The following is a 23611-nucleotide window of genomic DNA, read 5'->3' as shown; positions in this document are numbered from 1 at the left end:
ACTGCACGATGAATCCTTAACTGCCAAAACACCACATATTCCAGATGTCTTTCTTTGGTCAATCCTTCAAGTCCTTCTCAGGTTGCTGTTCCTCTACCTGATTTCTAAATGTTGGCAATTCCCTGAGTTCAGATCCTGACCTTTTCCCTTCTCACACACTCTAAGTAATGTCTCTCATTGTCATGCATGAAAATACCATCTACAGGCTAACAGTCTTTCAAATTTCTACCCCAACTCAAATGTCTTCTCTAAATTCCTGCTCTGAAATCCACCTCTCTACTTGATATTTCCATGTGGGAGTCTTACCAGTATCTTAAATGAAACATGACCAAAATGGAATTCCTAATGTCTCCTCCAAAATTGTTTCCGGTCCCGATTTACCATTTCAGTAAATAATAGCACCATATTCTACAAAGTTACTTGAACAAGAAACCTGGATATCATCTTCACCTCCACTTCTTTACTCCTCACATCAGCAAGTCATGTCAGACCCACTTCCAAAATAAGCCTCACATGTATCCATTTTTCTGTCTACCACTACTACCACTCTAGTCCAAACAATGCTCTTATCTAATATAAAAGCCTCCTAACCCATCTTCTATTTCCAGTCTTCTTCCCTCAATCTATGTCATTGTTCACAAAGCCGCCTGCCTATTTATTTATTTATTTATTGGAAAATAAATTAGATTATATGAAAACTTCAGACCAAAACTTTTTCACTAAAATTTAAATAAAATTCAAACTTCTTCCCAAAACTTACAAGGCCTAATACACCCTTGCCCCATCATTTTCTCATTATAATTCCTTAATCACAGCAAGTTCCAACACAAGCAAAAACCAAGAAAAATCACTGCCAGCACATCTGACTTGAAAGAAAGATTAAAAGTGGTTCTTCAAACACAAAGAAAATTATATAGGTCAAAAATGTGGATCTAGTGATAAAAGGAAGGATTAACAATGTATTGGATGATTATACCACATGGATTTAAAAAATGACAGAAATGGCAAAAAACAAAACAAAACAAAAAGGGAGGGAGAGAGAGGAATCGGAAATATCCTGTTATAAGGTAATGGCGCTACTTGTACATGGGTTATATGCAGTATAAAATTATTTTAAAATCGATTTCTTTTACTCCTTTATTTTTAATTTTTGTGGGTACATGTGTATATACTAATATGTTATATGAGATACTTTTATACAGGCAGGAAATGCATAATAATCACATCAGGGTAAATGGCGTATCCATCACCGCAAGCATTTATCCTTTGTGTTAGAAACAATTCAATTATTCTCTTATTTTTAAATGTCCAATTAAATTAATTTTGACCACATTCACCCTGTTGTGCTAGCAAATACTAGTTTTATTCATTCTTTCAAATTATTTTTTCATACCTGTTAACCATCCCCATGTCCCTTACCCATCCCACCTTCCCACTACCCTTCTCATCTTCTGGTAATCATTGTTCTGTTCTCTATCTACATGAGTTCAATTATTCCACTTTTTGGCAATCAGAAATAAGTGAGAACGTATGAACTTTGTCTTTCTGTGCCTGGCTTATTTCACTTAACAATGACATCTGCTTTCATCCATGTTGCTGCAAAATGACAGGATCTCCTTCCTTATGGCTGAATAGTACATAACATTTTCTTTCTTTATCTGTTCATGGACACTTATGTTGCTTCCAAATCTTGGCTGCTGTGAGTAGTGCTGCAATAAACAAGGGAGTGCAGATATCTCTTCTTTGGAGTATATACCTAGCAGTGGGATTGCTGAATCATGTGACAGCTCAATTTTTAGTTTTTTAAGGAATATCCAAACTGTTCTCCATAGTGCCTGTACTAATTCATATTCCCACCAACAGTGTACCAGGGTTTCCTTTTCTCCACATCCTCACTAGCATTTGTTAATACCTGACTTTTGAATAAAAACCAATTTACCTGGGATGAGATGGTATCTCATTGTAGTTTTGATTTGCATTTCTCTGATGATCAATGTTGCTAAGCACCTTTTCATATGACTTTCTGCCATTTGTATATCTTCTTTTGAGAAATGTCTATTCAAAGCTATTGTCCATTTTTAAATTATATTTGAGTATTATTATTTTTTTTTTTTTTTTGGAGATGGAGTTTCGCTCTTGTCACCCAGGTTGGAGTACAGTGGTGCAATGTCAGCTCACTGCAACCTCCACCTCCCCAGTTCAAGCAATTCTCCTGCCTCAGCCTCCCGAGTAGCTGGGATTACAGGTGTGCGCCACCACACCAGCTAATTTTTGTATTATTAGTAGAGACAGGGTTTCACTATGTTGGCCAGGCTGGTCTCGAACTCCTGACCCCAGGTGATCTACCCACCTTGGCCTCCCAAAGTGCTAGGAGTACATGCATGAGCCACTGTTCCCAATCTAAATTAGATTTTTAATTAGATTAGACTTTTTCTCTATAGAGTTGTTTGAGCTCCTTATATATTCTGGTTATTAATCCCTTGTCAGATGGGTAGTTTGAAAATATTTTCTCCCATTCTGTAGGTTGTCTCTTCACTTTGTTGAGTATTTTCTTTGTTGTGCAGATACCTTTTTAACTTGATGTGATACCATTTGTCCATTTTTGCTTTTTTTGCCTATGCTTTTAGGGTATCATTCAATAAATCTCTGCCCAGTCTAACGTCCTGGAGAGTTTCCCAATAATTTCTCTTAGTAGCTTCATAGTTTGAGGTCTTATATTGGAGTCTTCAATATATTTTAATTTCGTTTTTGTATATGATGAAATACAGGGGTCCGGTTTCATCCTTCTGTATATGGATATTCATTTTTCCCAGCACCATTTATTGAACAGACTATGCTTTCCCCAGTGTATGTTCTTAGCAGCTCAGTCAAAACTGAGTTCACCATAGATGTACAGATATATCTCTGGGTTCCCAATTCTGTTCCACTGGTCTATGTGTTTCTTGCTAGTACTGTTTTTTGCTGTTTTGGTTATTATAGCTATGTAGCATAATTTAAAAGCAAATAATGTGATAGATGCAGTTTTGTTCTTTTTGTTTAGGCTAGCTTTGGCTATTCTGGGTCTTTTGTAGTTTCATATAAGTTTCAGGACAGTTTTTTCTATTTCTGTGAAGAATGTCATTGGTATTTTGACATGGATTACATTTAATCTGTAGATTGCTTTGGGTAAGTATGGGCATTTTAACAATTTTGGTTCTTCCAACCCATGAACATGAAATATCTTTCCAATTTTGTGTCTTCTCTGATATCTGTTTATTCCCAGGTATTTTATCTTATTTGTAGCTACTGTAAATGGGATTACTTTCTTGGTTTCGATTTCATATTTTTCACTGTTGGCATATAGAAATGCTACTGATTTTTGTATGTTGATTTTTTATCCTGCAACTTTAATAAATCTGTTTATCATTTCTAACAGTTTTTCGGTGGAGTCTTTAGATTTTTACAAATATAAGACCATATCATCTGCAAACAAGGATAACCTGACATTTTCCATTCCAATTTGTATGCCCTTTATTGCTTTCTCTTGACTGATTGCTCTAGCTAGGACTTCCAATATATGCTGAAAACAAAAGCAGTGAAAGTATGCATCCTTATTGTGTTATCAATCTCAGAGAAAAGGTTTTCAGCTTTTCCTCCTTCAGTATGATATTAGCGATGGGTCTGTCATATATGGCTTTTATTATGTTGAAGTATATTTCTTCTTTACCCAGTTTTTAAGGGTTTTTATCAAGAAGGGATGTTGAATGTTTTCAAATGCTTTTTTATCATCAACTGAAATCATCATATGGTTTTCATCCTTCATTCTGTTGATACGATGTATCACACCGACTGATATATGTCTGTTGAAGCATACTTGCATTCCTGGGATAAATCCCGCTGATTGTGATCAATTTGATCTTTCTATTGTGTTACTGTGTTTTGTTTGGAAACATTTTTTTGAGGATTTTTGCAACAATATTCATCAAAGATATTAGCCTACAGTTGTTTGTTTGTTTGTTTTTGATGTGTCTTTTGTTGGGTATGAGGGTAATACTAGCCTCTTAGAATGACTTTGAAAATATTCTCTTCTCCTCTATTTTTTAGAATAGTTTGAATAAGTCTCACTCTGTCGCTCAGGCTAGAGTGCAGTGGCACAATCTCGGCTCACTGCAACCTCCACCTCCCAGGTTCAAGTGATTATCCTGCCTCAGCCTACAGAGCAGCTGGGACTACAGGCATGCACCACCATGTCTGGTTAATTTTTGTATTTTTAGTAGAAACAGGGTTTCACCATGTTGGCCAAGCTGGTCTTGAACTCCTGACCTCAGGTCATCCACCCACCTCAGCCTCCCAAAGTGCTGGGATTACAGGTGTGAGCCACCATGCCCGGCTGGAATAGTTTGAATATATTTGATTAGTTCTCTAAACATTTGGGAAAGTTCACCAGTGAAGTCGTCAGGTTCCAGGCTTTTTTTGCTAGGTCACTTTTCATTACAGCTTCAATCTCATTACTTATTGGTCTGTTGAGGTTTTGGATTTCTTCATGGTTCAATCTTAATACATTGTATGTGTCTAGGCATTTAGCCATTTCTTCTAGGTTCTCCCATTTATTGGCATATAGTTGCTCATAGTAACCACTAATGATCCTTTGAATTTCTGCAATATCAACTGTAATGCCTCCTTTTTCATCTCTGATTTTATTTATTTGGATCTCTCTTTTTCTCTTAGTCTGGCTAAGGGTTTGTCAATTTTGATTAACTTTTCAAACCACCAGCTTTTAGTTTTGTTGATCTATTATATTGTTTTCTTCATGTCAAATTCATTTATTTCTGCCCTGATCTTTATTATTTCTTTTCTTCTACTAATTTTGAGTTTGGTTTGCTCTTGCTTTTCTAGTTCTTTAAGATGTACTGTTATGCTGCTTACTTGAAGTTTTTCTTTTTTTTTGATGTAGGCACTTATAATAATAAATTTCCCTGTTAGTACTGCTTTGGCTCTATTGTATATGTTTTGCTATCTTCTGTTTCCATTATCATTTGTTTCAATTAATTTTTCAATTTCCTCCTTAATTTCTTCATTGACGCACTAGTCATTCAGGAGCACGTTGTTTAATTTCCATGTGTTTGTATAGTTTCTAAAATTCCTCTTGTTACTGATTTCTATTAGGTTGATGCAAAAGTAATTGCCTTTTTAACGACAAAGACTGCAATTCCTTTTGCACCAGCCTAATAGTTTCATTCTATTGTCGTGAGACAATGCTTGATATTATCTCTTTTTTTTAATGTTTTAAAACTTGTTTTGTGACCTAAGATATGGTCTATCCTTGAGAATAATCCATGTACTAAGGAAAAATATATATATTCGTCAGCCATGGGATTAAATGTTCTATAAACATCTATGAGGTCCATTTGGTCTATAAGACACATTAAGTCTGATTACTCTTTATTGATTTTTTGACAGGAAGATCTGTTCAATGGTGAAAGTGACGTGTTAAAGTTTTCAGCTGTTATTGTATTTGGGTCTATCCCTCTCTTTAGCTCTAATAATATCTGCTTTATATATCTGGGTGCTCCAGGGTTAGGTGCATATATATGTACAATCATTATATCCTCTTGCTGAACTGACCTTTCAATCATTATACAGTGATCTTCTTTGTCTTTTCTAATAGTTTTTGTCTTAAAATCTATTTTGTCTGATAGAAGTATAGCTATTCCTGCTCCTTTTTGCTTTCCATTGGCATGGAATATCTTTTTCCATCCTTTTATTTTCAGTCTATGTGTGTCTTTACAGGTAAAATATGTTTCATGTAGGCAACACATCAGTGGGTGTTGGGGTTTTTTTTGTACGTTCGGTCACTACTCTGTATCTTTTCATTGGAGAGTTTAGTCCATTTACATTCACTGTTAGTACTAATAAGGACTTACTCCTGCAACTTTGTTACCTGTTTTCTGGTTGTTTTATGGTATTTGCTTCGTTCTTTCCTTTCTGTCATCCTTTTAGTCAAGGTGATTTTCCATGATGGTATGATTTAATTTCTTGCTTTTCATTTTTTCTGTGCTTCTTGTATGTTTTTAGATTTAAAGTTACAATGAGGCTTGCAAATACTATCTTGTAACCCATTATTTTAAGCTGATAACAACACTTTGCATAAGCAAGCAATCAAGAAAGAAGAAAACTAAGAAAGACAATACACCCTAACTTCATCCCCTGCTTAATTTTTTCTTGTCTCTATTTATATCTTTTTCGATTATCTATGTCTTGAAAAGTTGTTCTTTCGACTTAGGACAAGAGTAGTTTACACACCACAGTTACTGTTATCATACTCTGTCTTTTTCTGTGAATTGACTATTACCAGTGAGTTTTGTACCTTCAGGTAATTTCTTATTGCTCATTAATGTTCTTTTCTTTCTGGTTGAAGTACTCCCTTTAGCATTTCTTATAGGACAGGTCTGATGTTCATGAAATCCCTCAGCTTTTCTTTGTCTGAGAAAGTCTTTATTTCTCCTTCATGTTTAAAGGATATTTTCACCAAACATACTATTCTAGAGGAAAAGTTTTTCCTTCAGCACTTTAAACATGTCCTGCTGCTCTCTTCTGGTATATAAGGTTTCCAATGAAAAGTCTGCTGCCAGACACAGTGGAACTCTCTTGCTGCTTTTAGGATCCTTTCTTTATCCTTAACATTTGGAAGTCTGATTATTAAATGTCTTGAGGCAGACGTCATCTTCCTTTAAATCTGCTTAGTGTTCTATAACCTTCTTGTACTTGGATATTGATATCTTTCTGTAGATTTGGTAAGTTCTCTGTTATTACCCCTTTGAATACACTTTCTACCCGTATCTTTCTCTATCTCCTCTTTAAGGCCAAGAACTCTTAAATTTGCCCTTCTGAGGCTATGTTCTAGATCCAGTAGGCATGCTTCATTGTTTTTGTTTTGTTTTGTTTTTCTTTTGTCTCCTCTGCGTATTTTTTTTTTTTTTTTTTTTGAGATGGAGTCTCGCTCTTGTCACCCAGGCAGGAGTGCAGTGGCACGATCTCGGCTCACTACAACGTCTGCCTCATGGGTTCAAGTGATTCTCGTTACTCAGCCTCCCAAGTAGCTGGGATTACAGGCACCCGCGACCAAGGCCGGCTGATATTTGTATTTTTAGTAGAGATGGGGTTTCCCCAGGTTGGCCAGGCTGGTCTCGAACACCATACCTCAGGTGATCCACCCGCCTCAGCCTCCCAAAGTGCTGGGATTACAGGTGTGAGCCAACACGCCCGGCCTCCTCTGTGTATTTTCAAATGGCCTGTCTTCAAGTTCACAAATTCTTCCTTTGGCTTGATCAATTCTGCTATTAAAAGCCTCCAACACATTCTTCAGTGTGTCAACAGTATTTTTCAATTCCAAAATTTCTGCTTGATTCTTTTTAATTATTTAATTCTGTGTTCAATATATCTGATAGAATTCTGAATTCCTTCTCTGTGTTTTCTTGAATTTCTTTGAACTTCCTCAAAAGAGCTATGTTGAATTATCTGTCTGAAAGATTATGTATCTCAGTTTCTCCAGAATTAGTCCCGGGTGCCTTATTTAGTTCCTTTGGTCAGGTCATGTTTTCCTGGATTGTATTGATGCTTATGGACGTTCATCTGTGTCTGGGCACTGAAGATTCAGGTATCTATTGTAGTCTTCTCAGTCTGGGCTTGTTTGTACCCATCCTTCTTGGGAAGGCTTCCCTAGCACTCAAAAGGACTTGGGTGTTGTGATCTAAGCCGTATCTGCATTGGGGGCACTCCATCCAAACCCAGTAACACTGTAGCTCTTGCAGACTCACAAAGGTATAGCCTTGATGGTCTTGGATAAGAGATCTGGGAGAATTGTCTTGATTACCAGGCAGAGACTCTTGTTCTCTTTACTTAGTTACTCCCAAACCAATGGAATCTCTCTCTCTGTTCTGTGCCCCCTGGGGCTGAGGACAGAGTGATACAAGACCCCTATTTCACCGCCACTGAGACTGCACTGAGTCAAACCTAAAGTCAGTACAGCACTGTGTCTCACCAAAGGCCTGCTGTAAGCATGACCTGGCTACCCCCTACAGCAGCTCAAGGCCCTGATGCTCTGTAAGCAACAGGTAGCAAAGCCAGCCAGGTTTGTGTCCTTCCCCTCAGGGCAGCAAGTTCCCCTAGGCCCCAGGTGGGTCCAGAGGTGTCATGTGGGAGCCAGGGACTGGAGTTTCAAAACCTAGAGGTCTACCTAGTGTTCTACTATGGTACAGCTGGGCTGGCACTCAAACCACAAGACACAATTCTTCACACTCATCTCTACCGTTTCCACAGGCAGAAGAGCCTTATCCTGTGGCCACCCACAACACAGGCCCATTGGGTGTACTTCCAGGCTACTGCCAATGTTCCCTTAAGGCCTAAGGGCTCTTCAGTCAGTTTCTGGTGAATGCTGGCTGACCTGGAACGCATTCCTCAGGGCAGAGGGCTCACCTCTGGTCCAGGGCAGGTCCAGAAATATCATCTAAGAGCCAAGGCCTATAAATGGGGACCCAAAGACTCCACTTTGTGCTCTACCTCATCCCCAAGCCTCAGGCCACAGACTGATACTGGTCCCAAGCCTGCTGGAACCGGGCCACACAGCAGGAGGTAAGCAGTGCGTGAGTGAGTATTATTATTGGCTGAGCTCCACCTCACGTCCAATCAGCAGTGGCATTAGATTCTCATAGGAGTGTGAACCCTACTGTGAACTGCGCATGTGAGGGATCCAAGTTGAGTGCTCCTTATAAGAATCTAACTAATGCCTGATAATTTGAGGTACAACACTTTCATCCTGAAACCATCTCATCTCCCGCCCCCATTCGATGGACAACCATCTTCCACAAAACTGGTCCCTTGTGCCAAAAAGGTTGGGGACTGCTGTTCTACCCTACTATGGCCAAGCTGATAAGCTGAATAGCCCTATATTTTTAAAGGAAACACCAAAGATGACTTCACTGGTAAACTCCACCAAACATTTAAAGAAGAAATAACATCAATTTTTCACAATATCCTCTAGAATATAGAAGCAGAGGTAACACTTTCTAACTCATTTTGTGAGACCAGCATTGCTCTAATACCGAAACCAGATTACAAGAAAAAAAAACTATACATCAATATCTATAATGACATTAACACAAAAATTCTTAACAAAATATTAGAAAACCATATCCAACAATGTATTAAAAGAATTATATACCAGGTACAAAAGACTGGCTCAACATTCAAAAACCAATCAATGTCATCATACATATCAATAGGCTAAAGAAAAATCATAATCATGTCAAATGAAATGCATTTGACAAAATCCAACATCCACTCATAATTTAAAAAAAAAAAAAAAAAACCTCTCGGTAAACTAGCAATTGAGGGGAATTTCCTCTGATAAAGAAATTTACAAAACATCACCCTTAATAATCATGAACCAGACACTTTCCCCCTAAGATTGGAAGAAATAAAACGCATACAGATTGGAGAGGAAGAAATCAAACTGTCTTTATTTACAGATTACATGATTGTCAATGTGGAAAACCTCTAAAGATTCAAAAAGACAAAAAAGAAACCCTCAGAACTAATAAGCAAGTATAGTAAGGTTGGAGGATACAAGGTCAATATACAAAAGTCACTATTCTCCCTACATACAATGGACAACAGGAATTTGCAAGTTAGAAAAGCAGTATCATTTACAATAGCAAGGGAAAAAATGAAATACTTAGGTATAAATCTAACAAAATATGTATAGGGTCTGTAAGGAGAAATCTAAAAAACACTGAGGAAGGAAATTAAAGCAGATCTAATAAATGTAGATATATTCAGTGTTCGTAGATTAAAAAATTCAAAGTTGTTAAATTGTCAATTTTTCCCAACTTGAGTACTTTGATTCAAAAAATAACTTGCTGAGACTGAGCACTGAACACTCAACTACAAGTTAGACTCTTTGTCCACAAATTTGGCCACTGAGATGAAGGCGACAAGTTCCTTAAAAGACACAAAGTACCAAAATTCACACCAGGAAACCCAGATAACTTGAATACCCCTATATTTTGAAAGAAATTGAATCAACAATAATTAATAGCCTTCTAAAAAAGACCTATCTGCACATGGGCAGGGACCAAGTCTATTTTTATTTTAGCCAACACATCCCCAGGACAGTGTCTACACACACTATGGGCTCAATAAATACTTCTTTAATAACCAAATGAATTATTTGGGATAGCAAGATGGACTCCAGCATCAGGTAGGAAGTTGGATTGCATGAGTTCTAAAGTCAAGTACTGACTTGACTCAAGATTCTCGTGCTATGTGATTTCTAGAAGAATCCAATCAGTTCCTGACCTACATTCCAAAACGTCCTTTCAAAATATAATTTACTAAGTCTACTATTATGCAGAAGTGTGCTATAACAAAATGTTAACTTTGTCTTTATGTATGGCAAACTGCTATTATTTCAAATCAAAAGAAATAACAGCTGGAATATTCTCAGAGGTCTTTTAAATAATATGAAGCTCACTGTTTTAGTGAATTTCAGATTAATACAACCATTTCAATGCAGTATGTACTACAGAGCACTGTACAAACACAAAACTGCTTTAAAATGCACTTAGTTAAAAGACCGTCCTGTTGCAATCTAAAAATCAGAATATAAAATCTGACAAAAGATTTTTATGTTTCTTCAGATGCAAAAAATAATGGAAATATAAGCATAAATATTTTCATTTTCAGGGCATTTTAAAGATATATGGAAATAAGGAACAGAAGCTTATCAGCATTATAGAAAATCTGGTATGTATGTGTGTTTTGTTTCTTTTGTCCATCCCCTTCTAAAGTCAAAGGAGCTCAATAAATATTTACATTAAATTAAATCACTTAAAGACACACTTCTCCCCCACAACTACAAAAATTCTACCAAGTGAAATAGCTTATAATTCTTACTTTGATGCCACATCATTTTTGCTAAACGAGAAATAATGATATCTAAATTAACACCTCACTTGCACGCCTAAAACTACAATTTTCACACATACACGAAATAGTACAATATTCAGCAATGTCTAATTGAAAGCTATTTTCTTCCCAAAATAACTGAACATATTCGACACTATGCAATCATAGTGCACGTGATCTAATTTCCTTCAGTGCCAAATGTGGTTAGCCTCCTTCTTGCTTTCAGATCACGTGTTTGTGCCTACTAATTTTCAAGTGGCTCCTGAGCTAAAATAGAAACCTAAACATACAAGGGAGAGTCAAAATTGGATAGGCTGCAAAGACTATTAGGCATAAGAATTAGAATAGCTGTAGGAGATCCATTACAAAAATAGAAAGGGAACTATTCTTAACTTACACTAAGAAAATGGACAAATACTTCATAGCACAACATTTGCCAACCAAAATTATTCTGTGCTTTGAAAAACTGAGCCAATCCAGGAAAAAACTACCATGACTTTTGTTTACTAAACAGTCTATCCACTACTCTAGTTCCCAAGCAAGAACCAAACCAATATGTATGCATGTACACAAGTATGTCTCTAGCCCTGAAAACAGCACAAAAGAACTTTATTAATTCACATGACTTTAATGGATACCTATTTTTATCCACCCAACAATAATTCTCAAACATCTTATTCTGCGAATAAGCCGTCGCTCTACTTAAACCACATAGCTTTTATAAAAATATCAACCCACAGCCAAATAAATGAATCAAAGCTGGATCAATTAATCCAACTTCTAAGATTTTTGGACTAGTGACCAGACATGTTTTTCCTCAATGAAGAATGACAGTATGCAGTGAGAGAGAAAAGTAAACCCTAGATAGAGACAAGAAAAAGAAAGAGTCTTAACCAAGCCACGTCCCTCTGAGTCATTCCTGAGGCCTAGCTCCAACTGTCCCCATCCTCAGTCTTAATAAATATTTCCATAAAATATTCCTTTCAAAAAATTATTTTTGCATAAATTAATTTAAATTGGTTTTCCAGAATTAGAGAAGCAAGAAGAAATCAACCCCAAAGCTACCAGAAGACAAGAAGTATTCAAAATCAGAGCTGAACTGAAGTAAATGGAGACAAGAAAAAACAATTAAAAGACCAATGAAACCAGGAGTTGGTTTTTTGAAAAAATTAGTAGATAGATAGGCCACTAGCTAGACTAATAAAGAAGAAGAGAACCCAATTAGAAATAACAAAGGAAATGTTACCACTGACCCCACAGAAATAAAAAATAACCATCAGAAACTACTACAAACACCTCTATGCACACGAACTAGAAAACCTACAAGAGACAGATAAATTCCTAGACACATATGTCCTCCCAAGACTGAACCAGGAAGAAACTGATTCCCCAGAGAGACCAATAACAACCTCCAAAATTGAATCAGTAATAAAACATCTACCAACCAAAAAAATCCCACGACCTGATGGATTCACAGCTGAATTCTACCAGATCTACAGAGAAGAGCTGGTACCATTCCTACAGAAACTATTCCAAAAAACTGAGGAAGAGGGATTCCTCCCCAACTCATTCTATGAGGCCAGCATCATCCTGACAGACACAACAATAAAAGAAAACTGCAGGCCCATATCCTTGATGAACATCAATGCAAAAATTCTCAACAAAATACTTGCAAACCAAATCCAGCAACACATCAAAAAGCTAATCCACCACAATCAAGCAGGCTTCATCCCCAGGATGCAAAGTTGGTTGAACATACACAAATCAGTAAATGTGACTCATCACATAAACAGAACTAAAGACAAAAACCACGTGATTATCTCAACAGATGCAGAAAAGGCCTTTATTAGTCCATCCTCACATTGCTATAAAGAGCTACCTAAGACTGGGTAATTTATGAAGAAAGGAGGTTTCACTGACTCACAGTTCCACAGGCTGTACAGAAAACATGGCTGGGAGGCCTCAGAATATTTACAATCATGGCAGAAGGTGAAGGGGAAGCAAGCACATCTTACCATGGAGGAGCAGGAAAGAGAGAGAGAGAGTGAAGGGGGAAGTGCTACACTCCAGATCTCGTGAGAACACCCACATCTTGTGAGAACTTACTCACTATCATGAGAACAGCAAGGGAGACATCCACCCCCATGATCCAATCACCTCCCACCAGGTCCCTCCGCCAACAATGGGGATTACAATTCAATATGAGATGTGGTTGGGGACACAGAGCTAAACCATATCAAGGCCACTGGTAAAATTCAACACCCCTTCATGTTAAAAACTCTCAATAAACTATGTACTGAAGGAATATACCTCAAAATAATAAGCCATCTATGACAAATCCACAGCCAACATTATACTGAATGGTCAAAAGCTAGAAGCATTCCCTGTAAAAACCAGCACAAGACAAGGATGTCCTCTCTCACCACTCCTATTAAAAATAGTATTGGAAGTCCTAGCCAGAGCAATTAGGCAAGAGAAAGAAATAAAGAGCATTCAAACAGAAAGAGCAGGAGTCAAACTATCTCTGTTTGCAGACAACATGATTCTATATCTAGAAAGCCCCAGTCTCAGCCCAAAAGCTCCTTCAGCTGACAAACAACTTCAGCAAAGTTTCAGGATACAAAATCAATGTACAGGCCAGGCGCAGTGGCTCCCGCCTATAATCCCAGCACTTTGGGAGGCCAAGGTGGGCAGATCACTTGAGGTCAGGAGTTTGAGACTAGCCTGGCCAACATAGTGAAATCCTGTCTCTACTAAAAGTACAAAAATTAGCTGGGCATGATGGCACATGCCCGAAATCCCAGCTATTCAGGAGGCTGACACACAAGAACCACTTGAACCTGGGAAGTGGAAGTTTCAGTGAGCCGAGATCATGCCACTGCACTCCTGTCTGGGCAACAGAGAAATATTCTGTCTTTAAAAAAAAAAAAAAATCAATGTACAAAAATCACTAGCATTCCTATACACCAACAAGAGCTAAGACAAGAGCCAAATCAGAAAGGCAATCCCATTCCAAATTGCCACAAAAAAACAAAATACCTAGGAATACAGCTAACCAGGAGGTAGAACACCTCTACACTGAGAATTACAAAACATTGCTCAAGGAAATCAGAAACAACACAAATAAATGGAAAAACATCCATGCTCATGGATAGAATGTCATTAAAAGGCCATACTGCCTAAAGCAATTTACAAATTCAATGCTATTCCTATCAAACAACAAACAACATTCTTCACAGAACTAGGAAAAACCTATTTTAAAATTCACATGGAACCAAAAAAAGAACCTGAACAGCCAGAGAAATGCTAAGCAAAAATAACAAAGCTGGAGGCACCACGTTACCTAACTTCAAACTATACTACAGGGCTACAGTAACCAAAACAGCATGGTACTGGTACAAAAACAGGCATATAGAACAATGGAACAAAATAGAGAGCCGAGAAATAAGGCCACACACCTATGACCATCTGATCTTTGACAAAGCTGACAAAAACAAGCAATGGGGAAAAGACTGCCTATTCAATAAATGGTGATAGAATAACTGGCTAGCCATATGCAGCACACAGAAGGTGGGCCATTTCCTTACATCATATACAAAAATTAACTCAAGATGGACTAAAGATTTAAATGTAAAACCCAAAATTATAAAAATCCTGTAAGACAACCTAAAAAATACCATCCTGGAACAAGCAAAGATTTCATGACAAAGACATCAAAGCAATCACAATAAAGCAAAAAAAGGACAAGTGGGATCTAACTAAATTCATGAGCTTCTGCACAACAAAAGAAACTGTCAATAACCTACAGAGTGGGAGAAAATATTTTCAAAGTATGCATATGACAAAGGCTACTGTCCAGCATCTATAAGGAACTTAACAAATTTACAAGAGAAAAAAAAAAAAAAACCATTAAAAAGTGGGCAAAGGACATGAACAGTTTTCAAAAGAAGACATACCCATGGCCAACAACCACATGAAAAAAAGCTCAATATCACTGATCATTAGAGAAATACAAATCAAAACCACGAGATACCATCTCATACCAGTCAGAAGGCTATTATTAAAAAGCCAAAGAGTAAGAGATACTGGCAAGGTTGCAGAGAAAACACTTATATACTGCTGGTGGAAGTGTAAATTAGTTCAACCATTGCAGAAAGCAGTGTGGAGAGATTCCTCAAGAGCTAAAAACAGAACTACCACTCAACGCAGCAATCTTATTACTGGATATACACTCAGAGGAATATAAATCATTCTACCATAAAGACAAATGCATGTGAATGTTCACTGCAACACTATTCATATCAGCAAAGACATGGAATCAACCTAAATGCCCATCAATGACAGACTGAATAAAGAAAATGTGATACATATACACCATGGAATACTATGCAGCCACAAAGAAGAATGAGGTCATGTCTTTCCAGAACATGAATGGAGCTGGAGGCCATTATCCTTAACAAACTAACACAGAAACAGAAAACCAAATACCACATGTTCTCACTTATAAGAGAAAGCTAAATGATGAGAACTCACGGACACAAAGAGGGGAACAACAGGCACTAGGGCCTACTTGAGGGTGGAGGGTGGGAAGAGGAAGAGGAGCAGGAAAAATAACCATTGGGTACTAGGCTTAGTATCTGTGTGAAGAAATAATCTGTAAAACAAACCCCTGTGACACGAGTCTACCTATATAATAATCCTGCACATGTACCCCTGAACCTAAAAGTTTTTTTAAAAAAAAGTCATTTCTTTCCAGCCCAATGTGTCCATGGAAAACGCATCTCATGTCTACGAACCCACTTTCTTTATCAGAAAAAATAAGGAGTTGGGCTAGTTTATATCCAAGATCTTTGAGCTCTAAAAATTCCACACATCAATTATCTATTTTCAGAATATATCTATATATGAAGAAATATAATATGGATAAAGATGCTGAGGTCAGGTATGGTGACTCACACCTGTAATCCCAATACTTTGGGAGGCCGAGGTGAGAGGATGACTTAAGCCTAGGAGTTCAAGACTAGCCTTGAACATTCAACTGGATAGTCAACATTCCAGTTGACTATTTCTTCTGCCATCACATAACGCACTCTGTAAAAGTATACCAAAGTACAACAGCAAGCAGAAATAAGAAGGAAAGAAAGTGAATTAATGTTTACTGTGCTTATCCAACATAACTGGCATTAAGTTAACAGAAAAACCATTATCCAATTTGTTGGGTCTGGCACAAAAAGATTCAAGGTAGAAAGTAAGAATTCATGAACTTGGCAAGCGAACATGGTTTCTGAAGCTAAGAAAAACACTAAGAGATTTCCCTGTTATTCTTTTCAACTAACGGATCCAAATAAGATCAGCAGTCAGGGGAGCCTCCGTCACTGCCCACAAAGATATAGTACCAACACAACTAAGGAAGAGAAGTCAAATTATTTTTTTAATTATCTATTTTTCCTTTCCCATTAAAGCCTAAAAGCAAGGATCCAATTTCTGTCTTTGAAGCACAGAGCCTTCTGGGTTTACTAGAACACTGAGGATTTCTGAGATATGCCTGAGTTAATACCTTCTAAGCCATTAGAAAAATCTGAAATACACAGTACTCAAAGGCTTCTTGGCATATAGTGTATATCTGTGTGCATGTTTTTATGTGTATGCATTTATATCTGCCTAGTTTTACAGAATTAGTAAAAATTTGAAAAAAGAGATCCATGTAAGAATTATCGAATTCATAAAATCCTCTCAAATTAACTAGATTTCAAGAAAAGGCATTTTCCTTTGATTTGATAACAATTTATAAGAAAGAAGAGTTTACATTTGAGACTACTTCCTAATATTGTCAGTAAAATGATTCAGCAGGATATTTATGAGGAAACTTATGAAATGTCAGGGGAAAAGTTTTCAAACCCTTAAAAAAGGATTTTCAACCTCTGATGCAGAAGTCACAATTGGCTTGGACAAGATAATCAATGACCAATTAGAACAAACCAAAAATATAAACACACAGAAGAATGGTCTGAAGACGCTAATATTTAGGAAATACTATGACATGCCTAAAATTTCTTAAGTATTTTCTATGAAATAATATAATGCCATGTGTTCAGAAAAGCAAGAGAGAGCAGTTCCTGTTGAGTTGAAACTATTAATACAAAAACTGAGTCACTGGTACTTTGGAAAATAAAGTGAAAAATTGTTCTAGTACTGAATTGTTCTACTTGGTTTTACAATTTTTCACTCTCACAAGGCAAACAAAATCCAAAGGTATTTTACATAATTGGAAATGAAAATTATTCATGCTTTCAACAGAATCAACTAGCCTCATAACCATTTCTATTGAATAGTCCACCTAACGGATATTTTTCAATGCTTTCAGATGTTTTAAACAGGAAAAGCATTATAAAATACCATCATCTATCCAATCTTCAACACTCAGGCTGCTAAATCTGCATCCTGATGTCCATCTTGACATCTGTCATGCCTTTAAATCCTGGGTCACAAGCCACAAGAGACCTGCTGCCTTACTGAGGGCAGAAAGTGAAATATTACAGCCATGGGGTCTCTACTGCTGTTCACACAGAATCCAGTTAATTCATTTTTTTAACAAGAGTTTGTTGGTGATGGTGGTGGTGTCGAAAATTTATTATTTAACAGACATAGTTATAAGGTAGTCTTCTCAAATTAGACATCTAAAAGACATTTCAAACTCAACACACTCAAAAATCTAACTTCTCTTTGTACCTCCAACCTACCCCTAACCTGACACCAACCTCCTGCAGGCTTTCTCATCTCAATTTATGGCAATTCCATCCCTGCAGCTACTCTGGCCAAAAAACTTAAGAGTCATGTTACTCCTCTCTTTCTGTCCTTCCTTAAACACACACGTACACCCTTTACATCTATAGCCAGCAAATTCTTTTGGCTCTACCTTCAAATTATATCCAGAAATCATCTATTTCTCACCATCTCCACTGCCACTAGCCAGTCCCAGTCACTGTCTCTTACTTGGATTATTTTAAAAGCATCCTTAACTAGCCTTCTTGTTTCTTTACTTGCTCTCCTGTGGCCTATTTTCCAAAAAGTAGTCAGAGTGATCTTTTCAATTTAGTTCCTGTCATTGCTCTGATCAAAACCATCCAATGACTCTCCCATTTCACTCAGAATAAAAGCCAAATGACCTTCAAAAGCATTACACACCTGGTACTACAAACTACCTCACCTCACTACTCTCCTGACTCCACTTTACCTCACCTCTGTAACCTGTCTTCTACAATTATCCCCCTTGTTTACTCAACTCCACTTAAAGGATCTCCTTGCTTTCCCTCAAACAACCCTGGTGTACTTGCTCTGGCTGTTCCATCACAACCAACACTTCTCCCAGATAACTGCCTGACTACCAACCTTAGTTTCCTATTCATACCTTTGCTCAAATCTCATCCTCTTGAGAGACCTATCATGCTCACCTTATTTAATACTGCTTCCCACCACCACCAAATTCCAATTTCCCCCTTTATTCTGTTCTACTTACTCTTTCTTGCCAGAGCACTTATTTACTGACATATAATTTATTTTTGTAGTATATTAACTGTTTACTGTCTGTCACTAGAATACAACATTGTCAAAGGCAAAGATTTTTGTTTTATTCATTGACGTAACCCAAGCACCTAGAAGTACACCTGGCATAGAGCAGACAGTTGAATATTTGCTGCACAAATAAATTCCAAGATGAGTAAATTAGAAGTTTCTGAAACTCCAGGAGCCACCCAGTACTCCACAGTCCGATCAGGACTGTGCCATTGAGGGAACACTATAAGTAGACTGATGGGTTTCTTTCAACTGAGTAACTCACCAGTACACACTTGAACTTCTGAAGGTTTATGATATGAGACACCAAAAGATAATTTTTAAAAGAAGGAAGAGTAAATTAAAATGTTGAGATTTCCTCTCCAAATTTCCCATCTATGCAAGAAAAACAAAGAACACAGACTAGATAATGATTTTAAGAAATTACTGCTGACATTTTTAAGAGTGTGAGGATGGTGATATGGTTATGACGGTGTCCTTGCAGCAGTGCATATTGAAATATTTACATATTAAATGATGTGACTGTGTGGGATTTGCTTCATATAATCTAAGGTAGAACTGGGAGGCATAGAGGCATAGAGGAAATAAGATTGCTCCTTATTTGGTAATTGCTAAAGTTGGCAAAAGGTGACAGGAATATTTATATTAGTCTCGCTGGTTTTGTATATGCTTCAAATTTGCCAAAATAAAAAGAATAAAAAAGCCAAGTAAGGCCGGACACGGTGGTTCACGTCTGTAATCCCATCACTTTGGGACACTGAGGCGGGAGGATCACTTGAGGTCAAGAGTTCAAGACTAGCATGGTGAAACCCCGTCTCTACTAAAAATACAAAAATTAGCCAGGTGTGGTGGCAGGCGCCTGTAATCTCAGCTACTCGTGAGGCTGAGGTGGGAGAACTGCTTGAACCCAAGAGGCGGAGGTTGCAGTGAGCTGAGATTGCGCCATCACACTCCAGCCTGGGTGACAAGAGTGAAACCCTGTCTCAAAAAAAAAAAAAAAAAAATCCAATAAAAGCACGAAAAAAAGTTAGTTTAACAAAAAAAAGAAAAATACAAGCATACATTCCCTTTAGAATCTAGCACAGTGTGTGGCATCTAAATAAATTAAATGATGATAGAATAAAGTACATATCACAGCTAAAGAATAGTTTCTAGGCCGGGTGCGGTGGCTCACGCCTGTAATCCCAGCCCCTTGGGAGGTCAAGGTCAGCGGATTACCTGGGCTCAGGAGTTCAAGACTAGCCTAGCCAACATGGTGAAACTCCATCTCGACTAAAACAAACAAAAATTAGCCGGGTGTGGTGGTGGGTGCCTGTAATCCCAGCTACTCAGGAGGCTGCGGCAGGAGACCGTCAAAAAAAAAATAAATAAATAAAAAGCCATTTCTACACTGGGTGTGGTGTCTCACACCTGTAATTTCAACATTTTGGGAGCCTGCAGCAGGAATACTGCTTGAGGCCACGAGTTCAAGACCAGCCTGAGCAATAGAGTGAGACTCTGCCTCTACAAAAAAAGAAAAAATAAAACTAAAATTAAAAAATAGTTTCTATAAACTACCATAATGATAGGAGCAGACTAAAAAATTAATGACCAAAGTGAACACCTCTTTCTGAATGAAAGAAATTGACATGTAAAACGATGGCCCTGGTGGTTGCTACTGCAGGGACAAGAAAAGAAACTTGTTTAAACAGGCGAAGCCACAGTGACTTCAAATGTGGATAACTGGAACCAAATGGGGACACACTGGAAAAGTTTTTCACCGTTTTTCAAGATAAAAGATACTGTACTTTATCCTATAAAGGTTATTTATATAAATGCAAAATACCCACAGGGACAAGAGAACATAGCTAAAATTGTATGTATCAAATAATATTGCAGTATAATTATTAGAAAAACAAGGTTCAATGTGACTAGAAAACAAATATAGCAGGAAACAAACACAATCTCAATCCCAGAAATGTCAAGTAAACAAAAAAGCACAGAAAATGTAAACCTTAGAAGTATTAAAGTGGCATAAACTAAAGATAACAAAATTTGTAACCTTCAAAATACAACTTGTGCCACCTCTGGAAGCAGTTTCAACAATGTCCCCAAGTGATTAAATCTACTCTAGTAAAATATGATTATTCCATAGGTTTATGGCAAAAACATCTGTACATACATGTTTTCTGGGAGCCATCCATCTACCTCATATATAGATTTCTTTTAAATTCTTAATTCACATTCAGGTAACTGTAGATAATAATCTAATGGAATAATCAAGTACAAAAAGGTATAAAATTTTCCTGTCAGGAATAGAAGCTGTTATGCCAGCTTACTTTGCTAATTTGCCAAAGAGTAAGATATATGCTTTTCACATTTTAGGAACACCAGATTGTTAGTTAACACCTACATAAGAACTTATATAGATCCTTTTGTAGTTCATAAGCGTGATAACTGGGTTTTCACACACATATGAGATGTGCCTCCCTCAAACCTTGCTACAGCGTTGGTACATTATCTGTCTAACATGGGAAAAAAAGACATCTCAGGTACTTATTTTAGCTTATTTGATTTTTACTTCCCTTTTACGCTAACTTGTTACAAAAATCTCAAATCTTAATGAAAACAATGGAATATGACTTCTTTAACATTTATTTTCTCTTTAAAGAAATACCTGGATTTAAAACCATAAACCTCATATTTGTTTCCTATGAGTAATCGTGACTAAAGAGAACCTAAGAAAGTATTATTTCAGAGCCAATAATTCTAAGAATAGCTATTACTTCCTTCATGGATTTTTCAATTTTCCCTCAATCACCCTCACTGTTATTTCCCTGAAGCATTGTGCCAAACCACATTAAGAGGGAGGGGAGACAAGAACCATCAACACTGATTTGTGAGTCATGGAAACCCAGAATAAAATTTGCCCTATTTAAGATTTTCAAAAGACCATTAGAGATATTGAATTGGCTCTCATAATCATGAAGGAATACACTATTAAGGAAATAACAAAACAACTGATCTTTTAAAACAGAATGTTTTAGAACTGAAAAACAATGTATGGGCCGGGTGTGGTAGCTCACACCTGTAATCCCAGCACTTTGGGAGGCCAAAGTGGGCGGATAACTTGCGGTCAGGAGTTTGAGACCAGCCTGGCCAACACAGTGAAACCCCGTCTCTACTAAGTAGCCGAGTGTGGTAGTGTACGCCTGTAATCCTAGCTGCTCGGGAGGCTCAGGCAGGAGAATTGCTTGAATCCAGCAGGCAGAGGTTGCAGTGAGCTGAGACCGCACCACTGCACTTCAGCCTGGGCAACAGAGCATGAGCCTGTCTTAAAAAATATAAAAAAATACACGAATAAAACTGCCTCCACTAAAATATATGACTCAAGACCCTCCCGGTCAAGTGGGTAAAATAACATAAAATTCAGGTCTGATATGTCCATAATTCTCATATGCCATAATTTTAAGTGTTTATATTGAAGACACTGAATTTTTTAATTTTCCTCGCTAATAAGAACTTTTTCTTTTTTTGAGACGGAGTTTCGCTTTTGTTGCGCAGGCTGGAGTGCAATGGCGCAATATTGGCTCACTGCAACCTCCACCTCCCAGGTTCAAGCAACTCTCTGCCTCAGCCTCCCAAGTAGCTGGGATTACAGGTATGCACCACCACGCCCGGCTAATTTTGTATTTTGAGTAGAGACAAGGTTTCTCCATGTTGGTCAGGCTGGTTTCGAACTCCCCACCTCAGGTGATCCACCTGCCTTGGTCTCCCAAAGTGTTGGGACTACAGGAGTGAGCCACTGTGCCCGGCCCCGGCCCTCATCTCTTTTCCCATTAATGCTGGCAGGGACACCTCACAAGCCAAGACACCTACGAGTTATTGGACTCACTCACTCTTGATGACCAAGGTGCCTGGCCAGTAATATAAACTTTTAAGTATTACTTTACATCAATTCTCCAGTACAGGTGCAATCCATGCTGCTGTGGATCAGAAAATCTCATTTCCAATGCACCCTGTTGCTGATCAGAAAATCCTCATTTGATTACTAAAAATATTTTCATTTTGGAAAGACTTATTTTCATGTAACCTCAACAATCATCTTAAATCAAATAAATCAAAATACTAACCCAGAATCCAAAGAGCTTAAAAATTCAGCTATTCTCAACTTACTCTTATTAAGTCAACTCCCTGAATTTAGGGATTATTTACTGTGTGTCCTTCTCTCTCTAAAAGCCGAGAGCAATAACACAAATCTGCAAATTCATTGTAAGGCTGGTTTAGTACAGTAAATAACTCCAAAATGAACTAGACAATAATGTATTCATTACCTCAAGAAACTCCTGACAGCCTTTCTCTGTATATTATAAACTAGATCTAAACCATATACGCTATGAATTTGGACATTTTGATCATTACAGCATGAATATTTAAAAATCAAGAAAAATAGCAATTATTGACCAAAAACTATTCAATTACTTTTACAGTCTCCAAATATAATCAACTTAGAACAGTGTTTCTAAGTCATAATAAACATCTGTATTTTGAAAAAGATTTCCAGCTGATCATGATACATACACCCAACTACTTCAAATATGCCCATTTTAGAGGAGTATGATATGTAATCTCCTTATCTAATTTATACAACATTCACACAACCAATAATTAATGGGTCTATCTTCTGTAATAGGAACTATGGTTGACTCTGAAAACACATTCATGTAAAATGGGTTTTTCTGCACTTCGTGAAAAGGTGTCAGCTACATGCCCAGAACTCCAAGAATATCTACATAACACAGACCATAACAGATTTTTTTTTTAATTGAGATGAAGTTTCGCTCTCGTTACCCAGGCTGGAGTGCAATGGCGCAATCTCAGCTCACTGCAACCTCTGCCTCTCCGGTTCAAGCAATTCTCCTGCCTCAGCCTCCCGAGTGGCTGAGATTACAGGCGCCCGCAACCACGCCCGGCTAACTTTTGTATTTTTAGTAGACACAGGGTTTCATCATGTTGGCCAGGCAGAAGAGACTTTTTAAAAACAAGAGATTAGATGTATTGTGCAATGCTTAAGAAACAGAGAAGAATCAAGCAGTGTGACAGAGGGGTTGTGAAT

General features: G+C 37.5%; 1 protein-coding gene and 1 non-coding gene across 3 annotated transcripts in view; one reads left to right on the top strand and one right to left on the bottom strand.

Moving 5' to 3' along the window:
- The window catches only part of RABGAP1L (RAB GTPase activating protein 1 like), a 781286-nt gene that overhangs the window by 713969 nt on the left and 43706 nt on the right, over positions 1-23611 (bottom strand). The window lies entirely within an intron of this gene.
- Positions 20925-21026, top strand: LOC115899479. Its single transcript, XR_004059178.1, has one exon. It is a non-coding gene; the product is annotated as a small nucleolar RNA U13 (small nucleolar RNA).

This window comes from Rhinopithecus roxellana, chromosome 8 (assembly GCF_007565055.1).
Source record: "Rhinopithecus roxellana isolate Shanxi Qingling chromosome 8, ASM756505v1, whole genome shotgun sequence".
NCBI lineage: Eukaryota > Metazoa > Chordata > Mammalia > Primates > Cercopithecidae > Rhinopithecus > Rhinopithecus roxellana.
Note: the sequence above shows the minus strand (reverse complement) of the source record. Positions and strands in the feature narration are given on the sequence as shown.